The sequence below is a fragment of the Onychomys torridus genome, chromosome 4 (genome assembly GCF_903995425.1).
Source record: "Onychomys torridus chromosome 4, mOncTor1.1, whole genome shotgun sequence".
Lineage (NCBI taxonomy): Eukaryota > Metazoa > Chordata > Mammalia > Rodentia > Cricetidae > Onychomys > Onychomys torridus.
The window spans coordinates 26,683,356-26,704,618 of NC_050446.1; the positions used below are offsets into that span (position 1 = coordinate 26,683,356).

The following is a 21,263-nucleotide window of genomic DNA, read 5'->3' on the forward strand; positions in this document are numbered from 1 at the left end:
GTGAGTTGAGACCCAGCGATGAAGAAGGGAGGCAGGATTGGGGGTAGTGTCTGGAGGAGCACCAGAATGACTTCTGGTTGAGCAGGGGGTTTCCGCCTGACTTAGGGGCTGGGACATGGCCATACGGAGGGGTTGGGGAATTTGAGATTATTGTGGAGAGGGCACCAAGAGGGTAGGGAAGGTCCCAGGGCATTTGGCCTACCTGGAGTTCTGGTGGCCTCTGGTCAAGTAACTCATATAATGAGTTTGAATAAATAAAGTTTAGTCAAAGGATTGCTCATAAATGTATTTTACAAGGTATAGAGAATGTACAATAGAAATTGAGAAAAGAGCTCAAATCTAGCTTGTGTGTATGGAAAAGGAATTTGAATAGGAAACTGTATTCAATGTAATTTTCATAGATATATTCATTTACTCTCTTAGTTTTATGTTACCAGTTTACAAGGTATTTTTTAAATGTCTGAATTGTACTGGCTTGCTGGTTCTGGTAATGATATAAGTAATAAGAACAGATGTCAACATTCCATCTGTTTTCAAGAAATGCAGTTTTGATGATTTGTTTGGAGAGAAGGTCAGTTTTCTGTGTAGTTTGTATTGTAACATGCTCTTTGGGTAAATAAAGGCAACATCACCTAATAAATATCATCAGACAATAACTGCATAGAAGCAAATTGCTTCTTTAAATGAAGATACATGTTCACAAGCAACACTAAAGTTTGAGGTGTTGTAGATACATGAGACCAAAGCTGTTTTTAGTATCTGTATATAAGGATTTACCCTGTACTGGAAACACTTGTATTTTTTGAAGATGTATTTATTGATCCCTACCTTCTTCTCACCAGATACCCATCCCATGGGTACCGAACCTCAGTAAGTGTACACAAGATTGGTTCGAAAATTGTGAAGCCACTTTTTTTCTTTGTTTTTCCCCTTTTATTGAAAATAGATTCTTCTCTCATGCAATCTGTCCTGATTACAGATTTCCACTCACATCTCCCAGTTCCCCTCACCCCTCCTCTTATCCAGATCCATTCCCTTTCTGTTTCTCATTAGAGAAAACACAGGCTTCTAAGAGATAACAACAAAACCTAACAAAAAGTATAAGATAAAACAAAAGCCATTGCATCAAAGTTGGACAAGGCAAGCCAACAGGGGAAGAAAAAAAAAAGGAGCCCTAAAAGAAGGTACAAGAATCAGAGACCCACTAGCAAAGACAACACACACACAAGTTATTGAACATGGAGAGGCCAAGTGCTCTTCATGCTAGCAAAGGAGAACTGTAAACATCAACCCAGCCACAAGCCTACAATTGACCTACAATGCGTATTTTGTCCAGCAGCAAAATGTGTTAGGGCAATGATGACACAAAGTTTGTGGTAGTAACCATCCAACCATCTGATTTGACTTAAGGCCCGCTCCACCAGGTGGAACACATACCCAGCACTGCTTTGAGTGAAGCACTTTTATAAAACTGTTTTTGGTTTTTCTACCTATGCAAGAAATAATGGGACCAGAAAGAACATCCAGTTAGCAGGAGATTCTTTGTCGAGAAGGTATTTCAAACATTAGACAGGGCATACAGGTTTTTTAAATGTTACTGTTTTAACTAGTAAAAATAATGGACACTCAACAGTGCTATAAATTAAACTACATTAGATAATAAAGCAAAAATAAACTTTGCTGCTAGCTTATATTTTCATAAACTGTTGACAAAGCTTCCTCACTAATTTCTATATAAATATTTAAACTGGAAATTTGTTTTGTTTTTAACCTTACACTTTGCCCTTTTAAAAGCTTGGACCCAATATTGTGCATCAAATTAGCTGAGCAAGATTTATGCCATAATAAACAGCACATTCATGCCATAATGAACAATACAACAGGCATATGCAGATCTGCCTGACATTTGTCACCACCCTTCCTTCAGTATTGCAGGGGCAAGTTAGTTGGTAAAACACCAATAAAAAGAGTTTTCTCGTGTAATTGAAGTTCAATGTAGTTCTAGCACATTGTTTATATCTCTGAGCAAAAATATGAATCTGCTAATAATAAATCATTAAGTTTTGGAACAAGGTTTTCTTCTTATCCAAGCTTCTCAATAGGCTTAATAGCAGAAATTTGCCAAATGAGCTGTTTTTTACAAAATTGTTTTCCTTTACAAATGGTTATCTTTGGCTATCAGAAATGTTTTAATGCCATAAAAATGTGGAAAAATTAGCCAATGAAGATTATTTAAAATTGTAGCTATCACTAATATCCCTTGATTGTATTATACGTTTTACTAATCAAAATAACCCATTCTTACCAATGGGCTTCAATAAACTAAAAACAAAATAAATTAAATTTTTAGTAATTTTTGATTTTCGATTTTTTATTTTATTTTTGGAGAAGTTCATATTTGAATACTTTATTTCATTTCCATTGCACCCTCTCTGTCCATGCCTTCTCCCACTCCCTCTAAAATTCATGACCTCTTATCCTTTATTATTGCTGTTATGAACATATATACGTGTATGTATATAAATACACTGCTGAGTCTATTTAGTGTTGTTCATTTGTGTCTGTCTTTAGGACTGAGCTTTTGGGATTGGATAAACTGTCAGAGGTCTCATTCCTTGAGAAGACTGATCCTCCCTCTCTCCACTAAATGTAGCTCTACATCTAGTAGAAGCCTTATGAGATTTCCTCCATCCATTGTTGGCCTGTCAGCTGCCATTTGTTGACTTTTTACAAGTCTTCTTTAGGCAGCCATATTAATAAGACTTCATGAGTGCAGCTCTCTGTCATGTATAGAAGACTCCATCTCTCAGGAGATGTCCTGGTCCTCTGGATCTTACAGTTGTTCCACCCCTCTTTAGCAATGTTTCCTAAGCCTTGGGTATAGCAATTGTTTTGTGGATGCATCAACTGGGGATAGAACCCCATGATCAGTTGTTCTCTGAATTTTAACCACTTACGAGTTTCTGTAATGAATGGTTTCCATCGTCTGCCAAAAGAAGCTTCTTTGATGAGAGATGAGAACCACACTACCTGTGGGTATAAGAATAGGTCATTAGAATACATTTGAGAATTATACTAGTTTAGGAAAGTGGCAGTAAGACTTTGTTGACTCCCCATGGGAAGCCTTACACTCTCTGAGGAGTGGATGGGGTATGGGGTAAGGGAGAGGTGGGAGGGAGTGGGGACTGTGGTTGGTATGTAAAATGAAAAAAATTTAAATAGGAAAAATTAAATTAAAAAACAAAAATGTGACAGTAGTATGTTCTCCTCTAGGATCCATGGTATCATCAGTATGGGTAGTTGACTCGGTTTACAGTAGCAGATATGAATTCCCTCCTGTTGAGCAGGCCTCAAGTCTAATTGGGTAGCTGCTGAGTATCCCAACATAGAAGTACCAGTGTTGGACCTTTGGGTGTATCTTGACATCTGCTCATTGTTGTAGTTCATAGGCATTATAGCTAAGTAATTGGTTGGTTTTTCTTTCTTGGCAGCTTCTGTAACTCTTTCCAGATCAGTTACAGCTGGATTCCTCCAATCCAAGTCCTCTGTCCAGGGTGTGTAGCATCTTCAGCAGTGATCGTACCATCAAGTTCTGGGAGGCAACCAAGCCAATGGCAACAGCGTGTATTGTTTGGGAGTCTCTTGGACTTCCCTGGTCAGCAACTCATAAAATTCCCATGCCTGGCACTGGGGCTTCTGCTAGATAGTCTGACTCTTGGAAGGAGCGTTATCTCCCTCTGCAATGTGGCTTCACTTAGATTATTTATACATGTATACACATGTCCTACTATGTATAGTATATCTATATTTTAAATAATCAGAGATTGTTTCCCTGTAGACTTTCTTCAGTCACCTGTAGTGTTCTTCGATGCTCTTCCTTGCTGCTTCCTCACTGTTGCTCTCACTCACCTCTCCGCTTAAATTAACCACTGCCGGTTTTTCTCATTTTCTTCTCCCTAGCACCTGTACCCTTCTATCCCCTCTCTGGAGCTCCTCCCTCTCACACTCTCCCTCTCCCCCCCCCCCCCCTCTCTCTCTCTCTCTCTCTCTCTCTCTCTCTCTCTCTCTCTCTCTCTCTCTCACACACACACACACACACACACACACACACACACACTCACACACACACACACACTATACATAGATAAGATACACACACTCACATACACACACACATATATAGTGGTCCCTCTGTATTTTCCTGGTTTCTGTGGTTACTCCCAAGTTATAGACTCATATCTAAAGATTGAAAACGGGGACCTGTAAATATGAAAATACAGTGTTGGTTTTTCTGGGTCTCAGTTACCCAACTAGGTATAATATTTTCTAGTCTGTCATTTGCCTGCAGATTTCATGACTTCAGTTTTTATCTGCAGCTGAATAGTGTGTATACATACTGCGTTTTTCATTATCCGTTCATCAGTTGAAAGTCATTTAGATTGTTTCCATCTCCTAGCTATTGTGAATAGAGAACCAATGAACATGGCGGAGCAAATATCTGTGGGGCAAATATCTGTGGAGTAGGGTGTTGACTCCTTGAGCATGTGCTGAAGAGTAGTGTAGCTCTGTCATGAGGTGGATTTATTTTTAACTTTTTTCGAATTCTCCATACTTATTCCCAGAGTACTTCACCCGTTTGCAGTCCAGCCAACAATAAAGGAGGGTTTCTTTCCCCATATCTTTGCCGACATTTGATGGTGGTGGTTTTCCTTGCCATCGCTATTCTGACTGGGTAAGATGGAGTCTCAAAGTAGTTTTAGTTTGTGTTTCCCTAATCATTAATGGTGCTGAACCCTGTTTTTAATGTAAAAGGTTTCATGCAATATATTTCATATTCTCACCTCTCCCCTACTCCTCTCAGATCCTCACTGCCACCCTACCCTTCAACTTTATGTTCACTTTCTCTTACAGAAGAAAAGAAAAAAATAAAACAAATGGGGGGGGGGGGAAACAGCCAAAAAAATTGGAGTCCACTTTGTGTTGACCAACTACTTCTGGGCATGGGGCTTACCCTGGAGTATGGTTGATATTCCCATTGACACTCCATTTGGAGAAAGTTGATTTTTCTCTTTCTCAGCAGATATTAATTGCAAGTGGCTTCTTGGTTAGGGGTGGGATTTTGTGTCCACTTCCTCTTTCCAGATCTGAGACTTTGTCTGGGTTGAACTTGTGCAGTTTTCTGCATGCTGTCATAGTCTCTGTGAGTGTGTGTGTGTGTGTGTGTGTGTGTGTGTGTGTGTGTGTGTAAGATGCTGTTTCTTTCAAGTCATCCACCACGTTTGTCTCTTACAGTCTTTCCTCCTCCTCTTCCACACAGATCCTTGAGCCTTGAGGGGAGGGTTTTGATAAAGACACCAACTTACTCATGTCATCGAGCATGGAGAAATGGAGCTGGTGCCCAGCTAGAAGTTTCACCAGTATTGAATAACTTTCATGGTGCTGGAAGGTACTTTGCATGCTACTAAAGAAGAAAAGTAGTCATCAATATAGCCCAAACTGCAAATCCTGTGGCCCACAACAATGGCATGCCTGGAAGCTATCAGGCACAGTGGGACACAGATGGTATAGGAGTAGCCAGGTCCTTTTTAACATTGGATTTAAGCCTACTGCATGAGAAGAAACCCATATGTGACACTGCTAAAGTGGCTAAAATCCTGAATGTAGGTAGTTCACAGACCCTAGAGGAAAACTTACTACTATTATCCTGCTAAAGAAACATAGCAATAAAGTGACTCCTAGTGATATATTGCTATATCCAATATAGCATCAGAGAAGCTGCTTCTTGCAGTACATGGTAATTCATACAGAGATCCAAAGTGTGTAGAAAGTGAGAAAGTTTGGATGTCTTTATCAGACCCTTTTTGAGATATCAGCCCCTTTTGAGAACTCTTTATTCAGATCTGTTTTTAATTGGGTCACTCTTTTTCCTTGACTGTTTTGTTCTTTTGAGTTCTTTGTATATTCTGTATACATCTCTTTCAGATGAACAGCTGGTAAAGATTCTCTCCCACTCTCTGAGCATCCTCCTCAGGAAACTTGACTGTTCCTTAGCTTTTTACTTTGATGAGACCATATTTGTGCTTTGTTACACTGAATTCCTGAGTGAATGGAGTCCTATTCAGAATTTCTTTCCTTAAACCTATATCTTACAGGGTATTGTTTATGCTTTCTCTTAGTAGTTTCAGTGTCTTGGGTTCACATTAAAGTCATTTACATTTGGAGTTAATTTTTGTACATATTGTTCTAATGTCATCCTTCTACATGTGGACATCCTGTTTTCCCAGCACCCTTTGTGAAAGATGCCATCTTTTCCCCAATGTATATGTTTGGCATCTTGGTCAGTGTGATGGCTGTGATTACATGCTTGGGTCTTATATTCTGTTCCATTTATCTACATGTCTGTTTTGTGCCAATACCATGCTGTCTTTATTACCATATCTCTGAAATGCAGCTTGGACTCTGCTATGGTAATTCTAAACACTATTCTTTTTGCTTAGGATTGCTTTGGCTATCTGGCCTCTTTAGTGATTCCATATGAATTTTAGAATATTTTTCTATTTCTGTTAAGAGTGTCATGGAGATTTTTGTTGCATTGAATCTGTAAATTATTTTAGTAGAATAGTCATTTTCACAATAGTAATTTTACCTAGTCATTAACATAGGATGTCTTTCCATCTTGTAGTGTCTTCCTCAATGTCTTTCTTCAGGGATTTGACTTTTTCTTGTAAAGGTCTTTCTACTCCTTGGTTAGATTTATTTCTAGATATTTTGAGACTATTGGAAATCATAGTATTTCAATTATTGCCACTTTAAAATGTTGATCATTTCTAGAAGTTTTCTGTTGAAATTTTTGGGATTTCTTATGTATAATATCTGTAAATAGGAATAAATCATCTGTAAATAGGAATAAATTGACCTCTTTTATTGCTTGTATCCCTTCAACTTCCTTCTATTCTCACAGTGCTATAACAAGTGCTTCAAACATGTGATAGTTTGAGAATGTCCCCAGTAGCCTCATATATTTGAATACTTGTTCTGCATTTGCTTTGGGAAGGTTTAGGAGTTGAAACTTGATGGAGGACATGTGCCACTGGAGATAGGTTTTGAGAATTTAAAGATCTCTCCAGTTTGCTCTCTCATGCTTACAGTTCAAGCTGTAAAATCTCAGATTCCTGCTCCTGGTGACATGCCTGCTGCCTGTGGTCATGACATCTCCATCATTATAGACTTTAATCCTCTGGAACCATAAACCAGAATAAACTCTTTATTCTATAAGTTGCCTTGTTCATGGTGTTTTATCACAGCAACCAAAAAGTAACTAACAGAAAGCAAGTATAACAAGAAGGAATTTCAGGGATGACAGTTTGGCACAAAGCAACCAAACTTGGTGTGCTCTTCCCTGGGGAAGACCACCTCTCCTGCTTCCAGCTTTCTTCAGTTGCAAATAGTTTTTGGCATAGGGTTGAGACCTTGTGAGCTTGTCCTCATCCGGTTTGGTATGTCCATTGGTGTCATCTTTCTTCAGTTCATGTTGGAGTGTAACTCAGACTTTGATGTTGGTGAGACTTTTCTGGATGTAGCTCCTGATGGTAGTTGGATACACAATCTTACGGAAGACTTCTGATCCTCTGGCTTTTACACTCTTTCCATCCCCTCTTCTATAATATTCCCTGAGCCTTAGGTGCAGAGTGTTTTATAGATGTATCCTTTGGGACTAGGCTCTACAGCTCTGCATTTTCATTGGTTGTGGTTCTCTTTAGTGGTCTTCGGCTACAGCAAAGGGAAGTTTCCTTGATGAGGAGTGAAGACGACACTTATGTATGGGTATAAGGACAACTGTTCATAGATTGTTGCTAGGGATTATGCTGCTTTAGTAAATTAGAGTTACAGATTCTTGTAGATGAACAGTCTTATTAAATAAGAAACACAGAGCCAGTTGCAGAGTTAGAAACCTAAGAGGTCAGGGCAATAGCTAAGAGCTAAAAACCCTTTCTTATCCTACTGCTGCTGCTGTCCTTCCCCTCAGCAAGAGGCCTACTTTCTGTGTGTCTGTTCTTTTATTGACTTTCTGTTCTGCCTTCTCACTGGTTGTAAACCCAACCACATGACCTCCTCAACACTGCCTGTCTATAAGACCTCCAGGTCTTCTATGGTTGGTATTGAGATTAAAGGTGTGTGTCTCCATGCTGACTGTATCCTTCAACACACAGAGATCTGCCTGTCATGTGATCTGGATTAAAGGTGTACGCCAGCACCACCCGGCTCTTGCTGTGACTTGCTATTAGCTCAGACCCCCAGGCAACTTTATTTATTAACATACAAATAAAATCACATTTCAGTACAAATAAAATATCACCATATTTCCCCTTTTCTATTTTAATAAAAAAGAAAAAAGAAAAAGTTATAACTAATATAAGAAAAACTGTATATAAAAGTACAATAACTATATACCATATATACAAGCAATAAATACCTAAACAATGTCTAGTTCATTTGCATTTGACAAATTCAGAGAAAATAATTCCATTATCTATCCTATTTTGGTAAGTCCAAAATGTACCTGATTCACTTTCTATCCTAACTTATCTTACTAACAGAACTATCTTATAATGTCTTTCAAATTTATACACTTACACTTTAGTGAGTTTCTTTTCTAAAATTATTAACAAGGAAAACTATAACTATCTAAACTTTAACTGAAACTATCTAATCTTCAACTCCCTCAGAGACCCAAGAAGGAAATATTACCTAACAAAATAAAAACAGGAAGTGCACACAAGCAGCTTCCAAAATATATATATTGTAAGTTAACAGAAACAGACAGTCACCTGAGGTTTCTCCGAAGTGTTGGGGCATCATCTTCAGCCTATAGGCTTAGCATATCTGACAGACTCATTTGGGAAGTAGGATGTACACAAGGTCAACAGTTTGACCCCACATTTGGTGAGAGCAGTCCATGTACCAGAAACATCTGAATTCCACTAGTGTCATGTCATGATTCAGGATTTTAAATGATTCTGGACATTGTTGTTTTTTTAATTCAGCTGTCCATTCTTCTTGGGTGTGTGTGTGTGTGTGTGTGTGTGTGTGTGTGTGTGTGTGTGTCTGTCTGTCTGTCTGTCTGTCTGTCTCTCTCTCTCTCTCTCTCTCTCTCTCTCTGTCTGTCTTCATCTCGGCATCCCATTGTTCTCCACATCCCACTATTAAATGCCAGTCTACTATTGAGAGGAGTGAGCTAATTACTCTTCAAGAATAACTGTTTCAGCTGCTGTTCCACTGAACATCAGAAGCCATCGGTCCACTGCCTGTTCAGCTGCCTTTGAAGGAAAGGGCACTGTACCTTTTCCGGATTGCAAAGGCCACTTCAGGGATGGTACCATATTGTCTTGGCTGCCTTTTGTTAAAGCCACAACCACACTTGTTTTGGCAAGAATCGGTAGTCCTTTGTTTCATGTCCTGTCTGCCCTGTTTGTCAGCATTTGATTCGAGGATACTTTGTTGTTCAGTGGCTAACTTTTGCCACAATGAAAGTTAACTCCATATGCAATTTCTTCAATGCCCATATTTTCTCTGAAGTAGATTGGTACTGCCAGGAGATGACATGTCTCATAGTCATAACAAAAAAGAAAATTTTTCAAAGTTATTAAAGTATTTCAAATGCCATATTCTATAGATCTCTGAAGGGTTTGAAGATGACTTGTCTATCTAAAATATATCCTCTCAATCTTGAAAACATACCTAATATGACTACAAGTTCTATTGTAATGTCTAACTACTAACTTTCATTTCTTTATATCCTAATAGTTGGTAATAATAACATTCAAGGATCAGCAAATTGCATTACATTGTTAAATGAATGGTATAAGTACAATATCTTGAACAAGATTAGTATTCTATGTATGGCATTTTCTAACACTATCAATCTCAATATATACAATTTATATACAATATAAAAAATCCAATCCAATGTAAAGTATTTAAAACTAGTAATTGTCTGTTTCTTCTTTTTTTTTTTTAAACAAGCACCTTAAATCTAATCTCCTTTGCCTAGCCCTTTTCCTAACCCTTAACAACAACTTGTAACCAACCCTCCTAAACAATGAAAATTATCCAAGACCCAAAACCTATTAAAAGACCAAAAAATCACCCGCCCCACACCACCTCTTTGGGAATGTGGGTGTCGCATTCTTAAAGTTGCTTCCTGATGGTATGGGCGAAGATATCTTTATTCTGAAAAGAAAAACTTTGGGTTAATTGTCAAATTCTAGGAAAGGTAGCTATATCCTTTGTTGTCCAGTTTGAACATAATGCCAAAGTTCAGGGCTTATCTCAAGTCCTTATACAAGTAGTCTTTGAAACTGGCTCATCTCATCTAGCCATCTCAAAATTGCTCTGAGCAGTTTGTAGTCCAAAATTGATCTATAGATGATTTTTGTCAGCTTAGTGATATTATTATTGTCCACATGGAATTATTATTGTTGTGGGGCCCCATCTTCTTCCTAGAGACTTCAGTTGATGTTAGGCCTGGCCGTGATTTCATACAGAAAACTGCTAAGAGACTCGAACACAGAGACATGTATAGGCAGCTAATTGAAGCCTTTTTTTCTAGAATTAGTTAGTACTCTATATGACCATTAATATCTTAACAAATTATATATATATATATATATATATATATATATATACACATTAATCTTGTAAATTTGATGTAAAATTCATACTTTAAGAAAAGTTTAAAGAATCAGAATAGAGTCAAAGAATTGAGATTAGCAGTAATAGAATAGTCCCTTAATTAATTTGGTTTTTCTCCTGTCCCATATCAGAAGATGGCTGTTTCTTCTGGCATGATACAGGGAGTTTGCATTTTCCTTTTAACAACATGCTTGAGTTTAATGAAGGAGCGAGCCATTCTCCAACTCCAAAGTCAGCTTTAAATTTTAATTGAACTGGGACTACAAGAAGACCAATATTGTTAAATTTCTTTAGAGAAGAGCAGAAACAAACATTTAGGAAGACATAAAATTTTATAGATGATATACCATTAGACCATTTTACTCTGTTTCCTGGGATACATGATTTGTCATTTTTCTTCAGTTGTCTCATTTGTCCAGTGTTCTTCAGATTCCTTAGCCTTCATTCTCCTAAAAGACAAAAACAAAAACCTTTCCCTAAGACTAATTTTGGGGAGGTTCCCTTTTGGCAAGTTATTACCTGATTAAATGAAAAGGCATGTGTTAATGGTATAAGTTAGTTTAAAATTGGATGGTCATGCTTGTTGATGAACTATCACCTCTTCTAATTAAGAGGTCTCTCTTGTTCAAATCATCCCCAACGTAACACCTATCCTGGTTTCCATTCTGAGGTCAGCACATCCTTAAAGTATATAGGCTGATTTAATTCTATAGTTTTTTTCTATTATCCAATGTCTCTCTGCAGCTCTTGTTCCTTTCTTGTTAGCATTGAGAAAATTCAAAGTTAATAGGACATTGTGCAGTCTATTTCTGGGGGTTTTGTTACCCCTTTCTGTTTATTTGGCGTATCCTTTAGAGTTCTGTTTGAACTTTCTACATCTGCTTGGCCTGTAGGATTATGTGGTATACCTGTAATATGCTTTATATTGTAATAAACAAAAAACTATTTCATTTTAACAGAGACATATGCTGGAGCATTGTCAGTTTTAATTTGTGCAGGTATACCCATGATGGCCATAACTTCTAGCAAATGAGTGATTACAGAATTTCAGTTTTTCAGAACTCAAAGCAGTTGCCCATTGAAATCCTGAATAAGTATCAATGATATGGTGTACATATTTCAATTTTCCAAATTTTGCAAAGTGAAATACATCCATCTGCCAGATTTCATTCCTCTGAGTACCCTTTGGGTTACATCCTGCTGGTAATGATGCCTGATTGTAAAAAGGAACAAGTAGGACATTTCCTTACAATTTCCTTGGCTTGTTGCCAGGTTATGGAAAAATCCTTTTTTTAACCTTTACTATTGACATGAATTTTTTATGAAATTCTGAGGCCTCCAGCACTTTTCCTATCTATAATTTATTAATCTCATCATTACCTTGGACTAGAGGGCCTGGCAGACCAGTATGGGATCAGATGTGACTTATATATAAAGGATGACTCCTTTTCCTGATTGTATCTTGTAACTGAATAAATAGTGAAGTTAACTCTGATGCATCAGGGATAAATTTGCAGTCTCAATATGTAATACCACTCTTTCAGCATACTGAGAGTCAGTAACAATGTTGAGAGGTTCTGAAAATCCATTGATACCAACAGAATAGGATACAATTCCAATTTTTGAACTGCATTATAAGAATTTTGAACCACTTTACTTAAATTTTCTGATTTTTAACCGGCCTTTCCTTGTTTGTTTGCATCTGTATAAAATGTACAAACTCCAGATATGGGTTTTTCATGTACAATTCAAGGCAAGATCCAATCAGCTCTCTTTATAAGATCAGTTCTATCGCTTTTGGGATATTTGCTGTTTATTTCTCCCAAAAAAATGCTGCAAGCTCTTTACCAAGGTTCACTGTCTGTCCATAATTTTTCAATGTCCTCCTTAGTTAAAGGTATGACAATTTCTGCTGGGTCTATTCCTGCTAATTGACAAAGCCTCAATTTTCCTTTGAAAATTCAGAGATTTTTTTCCGCATAAGTTTTTAATTTTTTATTTGGTTTATTTGGTAAAAATATCCATTCCAATATAATATCTCCCCTCTGCATTACTATTAATTATTAGGAGCTGGGTGGTGGTGGTGCAAGCCTTTAATCCCAGCACTCGGGAGACAGAGCCAGGCAGATTCCTGTGAGTTTGAGGCCAGCCTGGTCTACCAAGTGAGTTCCAGGAAAGGCGCAAAGCTACACAAAGAAAGAAAGGAAGGAAGGAAGGAAGGAAAAGAAAAAGAAAAAATATATATTCCTATAGGAAAATGTCTAAAAGGTAAAATAACCAAAATGCAATCCAGCTTTGGATTGATACGATCCACGTGTCCTTCATGTACTTCCTTTTCTACCAAGGCCAATTCTTTCTCAGCTTCAGGTGATAATTCTGTTGGACTGTTTAAGTCCTTGTCACCTTCTAAGGTTCTGAACAAATTATTCAGTTCATCATTTTTTTACCCCAACAATAGTTTGTAGATGAGAAATGTCTCCAAATAATATTTGAAAGTCATTAAGAATCTGTAGTCAATCTCTCCTAATTTGCACCTTTTGGGGTCTAATTTTTTTGTAGAGCTATTTTATATCCTAAATAATTAATAGAATCTCCTCTTTGTATCTTTTCAGAAGCAATTTGTAATCCCCAGCAAGGCAAAATTTTCTTTACTTCTTCAAACATTCTTTCTAAAGTATCTGCATTTGAGTCAGCTAGTAAAATTTCATCCATTTAATGATAAATTATAGATTTAGGAAATTTTTTACATATCACTTCCAATGGTTGTGGTACAAAATATTGGCACAGGGTTGGGCTATTCAACATTCCCTGTGGGAGGACCCTCCATTGAAATCTCTTAACTGGTTGAGAATTATTGTAAGTAGGCACCATGAAGGCAAATCTTTCTCTGTCTTTTTCTTGTAAGGGTATTGAAAAGAAATAGTCTTTGAACTATGAGAGGCCATCCTTTTGGTAACAGAGTAGGCAAAGGAATTCCAGATTGTAGAGAGCCCATTGGCCGAATTACTTTGTTAATTGCTCTAAGGTCTGTTACCATTCTCCATTTACCAGATGTCTTTTTAATAACAAATAAAGGAGAATTCCAAGGGCTGGTTGATTCTTCAATATGCTGGGCATTTAACTGTTCTTCTACCAGCTGTTCTAAAGCCTGGAGTTTCTCTGTTGTTAAAGGCCTTTGATGAACCCATACAGGCTTGTCTGTTAACAGTTTTAAAGGTAGAGCTGTTGTTGTCTTTGGAAGATCATCAGTTGTTGTGCCCTGTTCTTGTATAATATGGATGGCTGGTGACCACTCATTAGAATAATAACTTCTAATCTTTCTCTCAGAAACATGTGCTAGTTTATGATTTGTTTCTGAGGTTGGAGGGATGTTTATCTGAGTATTCCATTATTGCAACAGGTCTTGACCCCACAGGTTCATAGCTATGTTACCCACATATGGTTTTAATTTTCCTCTCTAAGCTTCTGGACCTATATATTCAAGCCATCTTGCACTTGAGATAATGTTCCAATTCCTAACAATTGAACGATTACTTCCTGAAGAGGCCAAGTTGGATGCCAAAATTCTGGTGCAATTATGGTCATGTCAGCACCTGTGTCTACCAGACCAGACAACAAAACACCATTTATTTTTATTATTAATTTTGGTCTTTGTTTACTTATAGAAGTTTACCAAAAAAGTTTAACAAAGACCAAGGCAAAGTATTATTTTACCTGTCCCTTGTTGATCTATATTCGTTGGTCCAGTGTTTTCCCTTACCACACCTTCTGCATACTCCAGAAGGAAGGGGCATTCTGTTGCCATTGTTCCTTGAAGAAACATTGTTTCTAGGAATGCCCTGTTTACAGTTCCTTTTCAAATGTCCTTGCTTTCCACATCTAAAACATTTGACATTCCTCAAACCTCTTGAAATTGCTTCTCCTATCCACATATCATCATGGTCATGAGTCTCCTCATTAAACGTGTCTCTAATCCAATCTTCCAAGGGTGCAGATCTTGCCTTTAACAGCCTGATTATTCTCTTGCATGCTGCATTCACATCCTCAAAAGCCAAAGATTCGATTATTATCTAGCTAGTTTCTGAATTTGGGACCATTCTCTTTACTGCTGAAGTCAGTCTTTGTAAGAAATCTGCGAAAGATTCTTTTGGGCCCTGTATAACCTCTGTAAATGACTCAGTTTTCTTTCCTGGTTCCTCAACTCTGTCCCATGCATTCAAGGCTGCCATTCAACATAGAACTAGGGTTTGGATATCATATAAACATTGTGTTTGTATTACAGCATATTGGCCTTCTTCAACAACCTGATCCTGGAAGATTTGTATACCTTTATCCCTCCATTGATTTTCTATGTTTTTAGCTTCCTCTTTGAACCGCATTTTCCACTGTAGCTGTGCCCCGGGTTCCAGAACAACATTTACCAGCTAGTCCTGTGGTATAATCTTATTATAAGTTGACCAGGTGGTTAATATTTGCTTTACATATGTGGAATGCATGCCATATGATACTATTGCCTCCTTAAACCTTTGTAAATCTAACATTTCAACTGTAGTCCAAATACTTTGTGCATTCACTTGACCAGGTAGCTACTGTACGGTTACTGGATAAATTAAGAGTGATTGTGTGAAAACAGGCTGTCTTTCTGTAATCTTATAATCCAATCCTGAAACAACTTCACTGTTAATTTCTTCTTTCTGAATCTGAATTTCTCTATAATTCATTTTAACAGGTTTAACAGGTTTTTCTAAAGCTTTTATCCTGGCACTTAAATTGACTATCTTTTTTAAATAGTAAAATAAAGATAAGGAAAGTAATAATGTGCATAATCCCATCAACATTAATCTTCTCATATAGTTGTTCCATTTTCAGACTGCCTAAAATTTTATCAAACAAAGACCAGTTTTGTTCCATTGTACACATAAAACACATTTTTTTTTTAATGTGGAAATTTTTTTTCTCTTTTAAATACTTTTTCCCTTTAAAATATCTGATATCTTAACTGACTTACCAAGTCTGTGCAGAACAGTAGAAATCCAAGGGAATTTTCAAAATAGCTACCTAGCGTCCAAGGTATGAATCCAGAGAGAGAGAGAGAGAGAGAGAGAGAGAGAGAGAGAGAGAGAGAGAGAGAGAGGGAGAGAGAGAGAGAGAGGGAGAGAGAGAGGAGAGAGAAAGGAGAGAGAAAGAAAGCAAGAAAGCATAGCCAGGAGTTCTGGCTAAAAGCTTAAATCCAGCCACATGATCCAGCTTGAGCCTAGTTGAGCCTGGGCTCTGGCTTCCTTAAGCTCCGACCATGTGTGTTGGTATTTTGGCCTCAAGCAGCTCTATCTGCAGTTGCGTGTAGCTATTGCGATTAGCAGTAGCTCCAGCAGGCCTGAGTTTTTCGTAGCACCAGCTTTAAGCAAGTAGCTCCGGCTTTAGGCAAGTAGCTCCAGCTGCGGGTAACCGCTTGTAGGGTCAGTCAGGCCTGGGGCCTAGGCCGACCTAGGCCCAGGCAAGGAGCCAGGCCTTCCAAGGCCACCAAGCCCAGCCGAGCCAGCCAAGCTGAGCAGTTTTTAATGAATCCTTGCCATGTGGGCACTAAATGTAGATGAACAGTCTTATTAAATAAGAAACACAGAGCCAATTGCAGAGTTAAAAACCCAAGAGGTCAGAGCAAGAGCTAAGAGCTAAAAACTTTTTCTTACCCTCACTGCTGCTGGTTCCCCTCAGCAAAGAGGCCTACTTTCTGTGTGTCTATTCTTTTATTGACTTTCTGTTCTGCCTTCTCACTGGTTGTAAACCCAACCACATAACCTCCTCATCACTGCCTGTCTATAAGACCTCCAGGTCTTCTATGGTTGGTATTGAGATTAAAGGCGTGTGTCTCCATACTGGCTGTATCCTTCAACACACAGAGATCTGCCTGACATGTGATCTGGATTAAAGGTGTGCGCCACCACTGTCCGGCTCTTGCTGTGGCTTGCTATTAGCTCAGACCCCCAGGCAACTTTATTTATTAACATACAAATCACATTTCAGTACAAATAAAATATCACCATAGATTCTCCTCCAATACCATGACTTCACTAGCATTGAATAGTTAGCTGGATTTCTGGTACCAGGCATGATTTCCCTCTTGTGGGGCCAGTCTTAAGTCCTTTTAAAGAGCAGCTGTTGGACCTGTAGGAAACTGAGGAAAGCTGGGAAAGGTGGTCTTCCCCATTGAAGAACACACCAGTTGGTTGCCTGGTGCTAAAAGTCAGCCCAGAAAACAAACATACAAGTAACATTATAAGGACTAAACAGGTTATATGTATGAATATACATATATACATGCAATAACAGTAAAAATAAATAAATAAAAGGAGGCCATGAATCTGAAGAAGAATGAGGAGAGTTATAAGGGAGGGTTTGATGGGAGGAAAGGGAGGGAAGAAATGCTGTAATTACATTACAATCTCAAAAAAAAATAAAAATTCTTCAAGCCTGGCCGTAGCAGACTGCTTAGCCTATTCAGAAGCTTCTCTCCCTATTTGACCTCATTTGTTGTGGGTCTGTGTGGATTGCTGGCCTCCTTTTTGGTGCTTTGGATGGTTAAGATGATTCTAGAAACTTGTTCATTCTTTTAGATTTTCTAACTTAATGGAGTATAGGTCTAGGATTTTAAAGTATTTGCTTATAGTACTCTGGATTTCTCTGGTGTCTATGGTAATGTTTCCCTGTTCATCTCTGATTCTTTTTGGCCAAGGATCTGTCCATCTTTTTTTAATCTTCCCAAAGAACCACCTCCTAGGTTCATTGATTGTATTATTAGCTGTGTTCCTATTTCATTAATGTCTTGTTTAGTTTTTATTACTTCTTGCTATCTACTGGATTTGAGTTTGGTTTGTTCTTTGTTCTTTAAAATCTTCAGTTGCATTACTTACTGTGTCTCTTATTTTTAGTGTAGTGCTTACAGCTATTAATTTCCCTCTGAAGGGTATTTTTAATGTTTCCCAGGAATTTTATTGTTTTAATCTTCTTTTAATTCCAGGACTGTTTGTTTGTGTGTTTCCTGACTTCTTTTTTTTGCCCATTCATCATTTAATACTGAGTTGTTTAATCTTCATATGTTTGTTGTTGGTTTTCAGTTTTATTACATTGTAGTAGATAGCTCTTCTATACTTTTTAAGGTTTGTTTTAAGTTCCAAAATGTGTTCTATTTTAAAGGAACTTTGGTAGGCTTCTGACTAGAATGTATATTTTTTTGTGTTTCAATGAAGTATTCTGTAGATACCTTTTGTATCTACTTGATGTACTCATTTGATGTTCCATTTAAAGATATTTTGTTTATAAATCTATGAGTATTTTACCTGCATTATGTATAGCACGATATGCATGCTTGGTATCTGCCAGGGCCAGAAGAGGGCATCAGATCCCTTGGAACTAGAGTTACAGAAGTTTGTCAGCCACCTTGCATGTACTGGGAACTGAATAGGTCCTCTGGGAAAATAGCAAGCTCTACTAACTACTGAGAGATCTCTCTAGCCCTACATAGTGTCATTCAATTATAATGTTTCTATTTTTATTTTTTGTCCTAATAACCTGCTCTAGGATTAAGTACTGTATTAAAATCAGCTGCTCTTACTGAGCTGGAGTTAATCTGTGTCTTTAAGTCCAGCAATACACTTTTTATGAACTTGGATGTGCCTGAGTTTAGTGCATATGTTTTTAGGATTATAATATCTACTTAGTTGATTGTTTCTTAGAATTGTTTTTCTTTATCTCTTGTGATTTGTTTTAGTGTGAAGTCTATTTGTCAGATATTAGGATAGTGAAACCTGCGCCTTTGCTGATCCCATTGGTTTATAATACATTTTCCATTCTTTTAAGATGGTTCCTATTTTGAAAATAAGATTAGACATCAGAAAGATGGGTTTTACTACTTAATCCATTCAACTAACCTGTGTCTTGATTGAGAAATTTGGCCACTAAATTTAGAGTTACTAATGAATGATGTCATTTTTGCTTGTTTTTGCTGTATGTTGAGGTAGATCACTGAATCTACTCTGAGAAAAAAAGATAAAGAAATAATAGGATAAATGGGTAGATCATTGAATCTACTCTAAAAAGAGAAAGAGAAAGATGACAAAAGGTAGATTATTGAATCTATTATGAAAAGAGAGAAAATGGATATGATAAGATAAAAAGGGAGATTATGGAATCTACTTTAAAAAAAAGGAACTATTTGTTTTAAATAGCATAAGTAATGAAAAATTTTTTTGTCTGAGTTTATCAAATGTTACTGGACTGGACATTGTTAATATATATAATTGAGTTTTTATCTGAATTTGTCAAATGTTAATGGACTAGACATTGTTAATGTAATTCTTGTCTATATATATTGTATATACTTATTGGATAGTTTTTCTTGTATTAGTTATAACCTTTTTTTAATTTTAGACAAAAACAGGGGAAATGTGGTGGGTATTGTGTTCCCTGAAATATTGTGTGTTCCCGAAATAAACTTATCTGGGGTCAGAGAACAGACAGCCACTAAAAACAAAGCCAAAAATGGTAGCTAGAAAATGGGAAGAGTAAGCCATAGCAGAAGTTGGGCGGTGGTGGTGCACGCCTTTAATCCCAGCACTTGGGAGGCAGAGCTAGCCGGATCTCTGAGTTCAAGGCCACTTTAGAAACAGCTAAGCATGGTGACCCACACCTTTAATCCCAGAAACCCAACCTTTAATCCCAAGGAGTGGGGGCAAAAAGAGAAAGGTATATAAGGCGTGAGGACCAGGAACTAAATTAGTAAAGCATGTAGTTAGTTAAGCGTTTGGTTGGTTAAGTGTTCAGGTGTTGGAACAACACAGTTCAGCTGAGATTCATGTGGAGGAGGACTCAGAAGCTTCCAGCCTGAGGAAAAAGGATCGCCTGAGGAACTAGCAAGGTGAGATAGCTGTGGCTTATTCTGTGTCTCTGATCTTCCAGCAATCACCCCAATAACTAGCCTCGAGTTTGTTTTTATTAACAAGTACCTTTAAGGAAAAAGGATCACCTGAGGAACTAGCAAGGTGAGATAGCTGTGGCTTGTTCTGCTTCTCTGATCTTTCAGCATTCACCCCAATAACTGGCCTCGGGTTTGAGTTTCATTAATAAGAACACTTAAGATTCCTGCTACTGTCCTGGTTTGTGTGTCAGTAATTTTAGCTCCATTTGTTTTCCTCCCACATTCTCTTGGCTATGCTGCTGCTTCTCCAGTCTGAAATACTGCTTCCAGTGTTACTCTTTTTTATTATTTCTTTTATTTTTTAAGATTATAATATGTTTATATCATTTCCCCCTTTTCTGCCCTTCCTCCAAAGCCTACCATGCACCCTTCCTTGCTGTCCTTCACATCTATAGCCTCTTTCTTCATTAATTGTTGTTACATACACATTTACATACATTCTGAAATATACAGGTAATACTTGATCAGTATGTATAATGTTACTTGTATATATGTTTTCAGAGCTAAATATTGAGTGTTGGGTGATCAATGGTGTGTTCTTCCTTGGGGAAGACCATTTTTCTCCCACTCTGAGCAATCCTTGGTGGTCTGTAGTTATTTGTATAGGAAGGCGGCCTCTTGACTTTCCCCTGACCATGCTACTGTGTCTATTGTTCTTGTTGGGCTCTTGTTTAGGCGGTCATATTGGTAAGGTTTTATGAGTTTAGTTACTGACAGTATGTCTTAGTCACTGTTCTATTGCTGTGAAGAGACACCACAACCAAGGCAACTCTTACAAAATAAAGCATTTAATTGGGGGCTCTCTTACAGTTTCAGAGATTTAATCTGTTAACTTCATAGTAGAGAAGATGGTGGCAAGCATAGCAGATGGAGTTGATAGCTACATCATGATCCACAGGCCAAGAGAAAGAAAGAGACTGGGCCTGACGTGGGCTTTTGAACTCTCCAAGCCCAACCCCAGTGACACATTTGCTCCAACAAGGACACACATCCCAATCCTTCTCAAATAGTGCTACACCCTAGTGACTAAGCATTCAAGTATATGAGCCTATGGGGGCCATTGTTTTTGGTTGGTTGGTTGGTTGGTTGGTTGGTTGGTTGGTTGGTTGGTTGTTTTTTTTAAGACAAGGATTCCCTGTATAGCTTTAGCTTACCTGGAACTAGTTCTGTAGACCAGGATGGCCTCAAACTCACAGAGATCTGCTTGCCACTGCCTTCTGAGTACTGGCATTATAGGGGTGCCACCACCTCCCAGCCAGTGGGGAACATTCTTATTCAAACCACCACACATTCCTAGAAAACATAATCTCATAGCAAACTCCCTGTTCTCTATCTTTTACAGTGTTTTAGCCCCCTCTTCCACAATGATCCCTGAACTTTAGGTATAGAAGTTGTAACTGTAGATATATCTTTTGGGCTGGTCTCCACAACTCTGCATTTTGATTGGTTGTACTTTTTCATAATGGTCTCCGTCTGTTGCAAAGAGAAGTCTCCTTGATGAGAAGTAAGGACTACACTTACTTGTGGATACAAGGACAAATATTTAAAATGTGTTTAAAGGTTATGCTAATTTAGTAAAGTGGCGATTGTATTTTTGCCT

General features: G+C 37.8%; 1 protein-coding gene across 6 annotated transcripts in view; it reads left to right on the top strand.

Moving 5' to 3' along the window:
- Positions 1-21,263, top strand: part of Mbd5 (methyl-CpG binding domain protein 5) — a 148,296-nt gene that overhangs the window by 51,646 nt on the left and 75,387 nt on the right. Inside the window, exons 2-3 of one of the 6 annotated variants that reach the window (XM_036183292.1) lie at positions 4,623-4,732; positions 5,318-5,446. The exons of the other annotated variants lie outside the window; for them this stretch is intronic. The gene's annotated coding sequence lies outside the window, so the exon portion shown is untranslated. The remainder of the gene's footprint in view (positions 1-4,622; positions 4,733-5,317; positions 5,447-21,263) is intronic. 6 annotated transcript variants of the gene reach the window in all.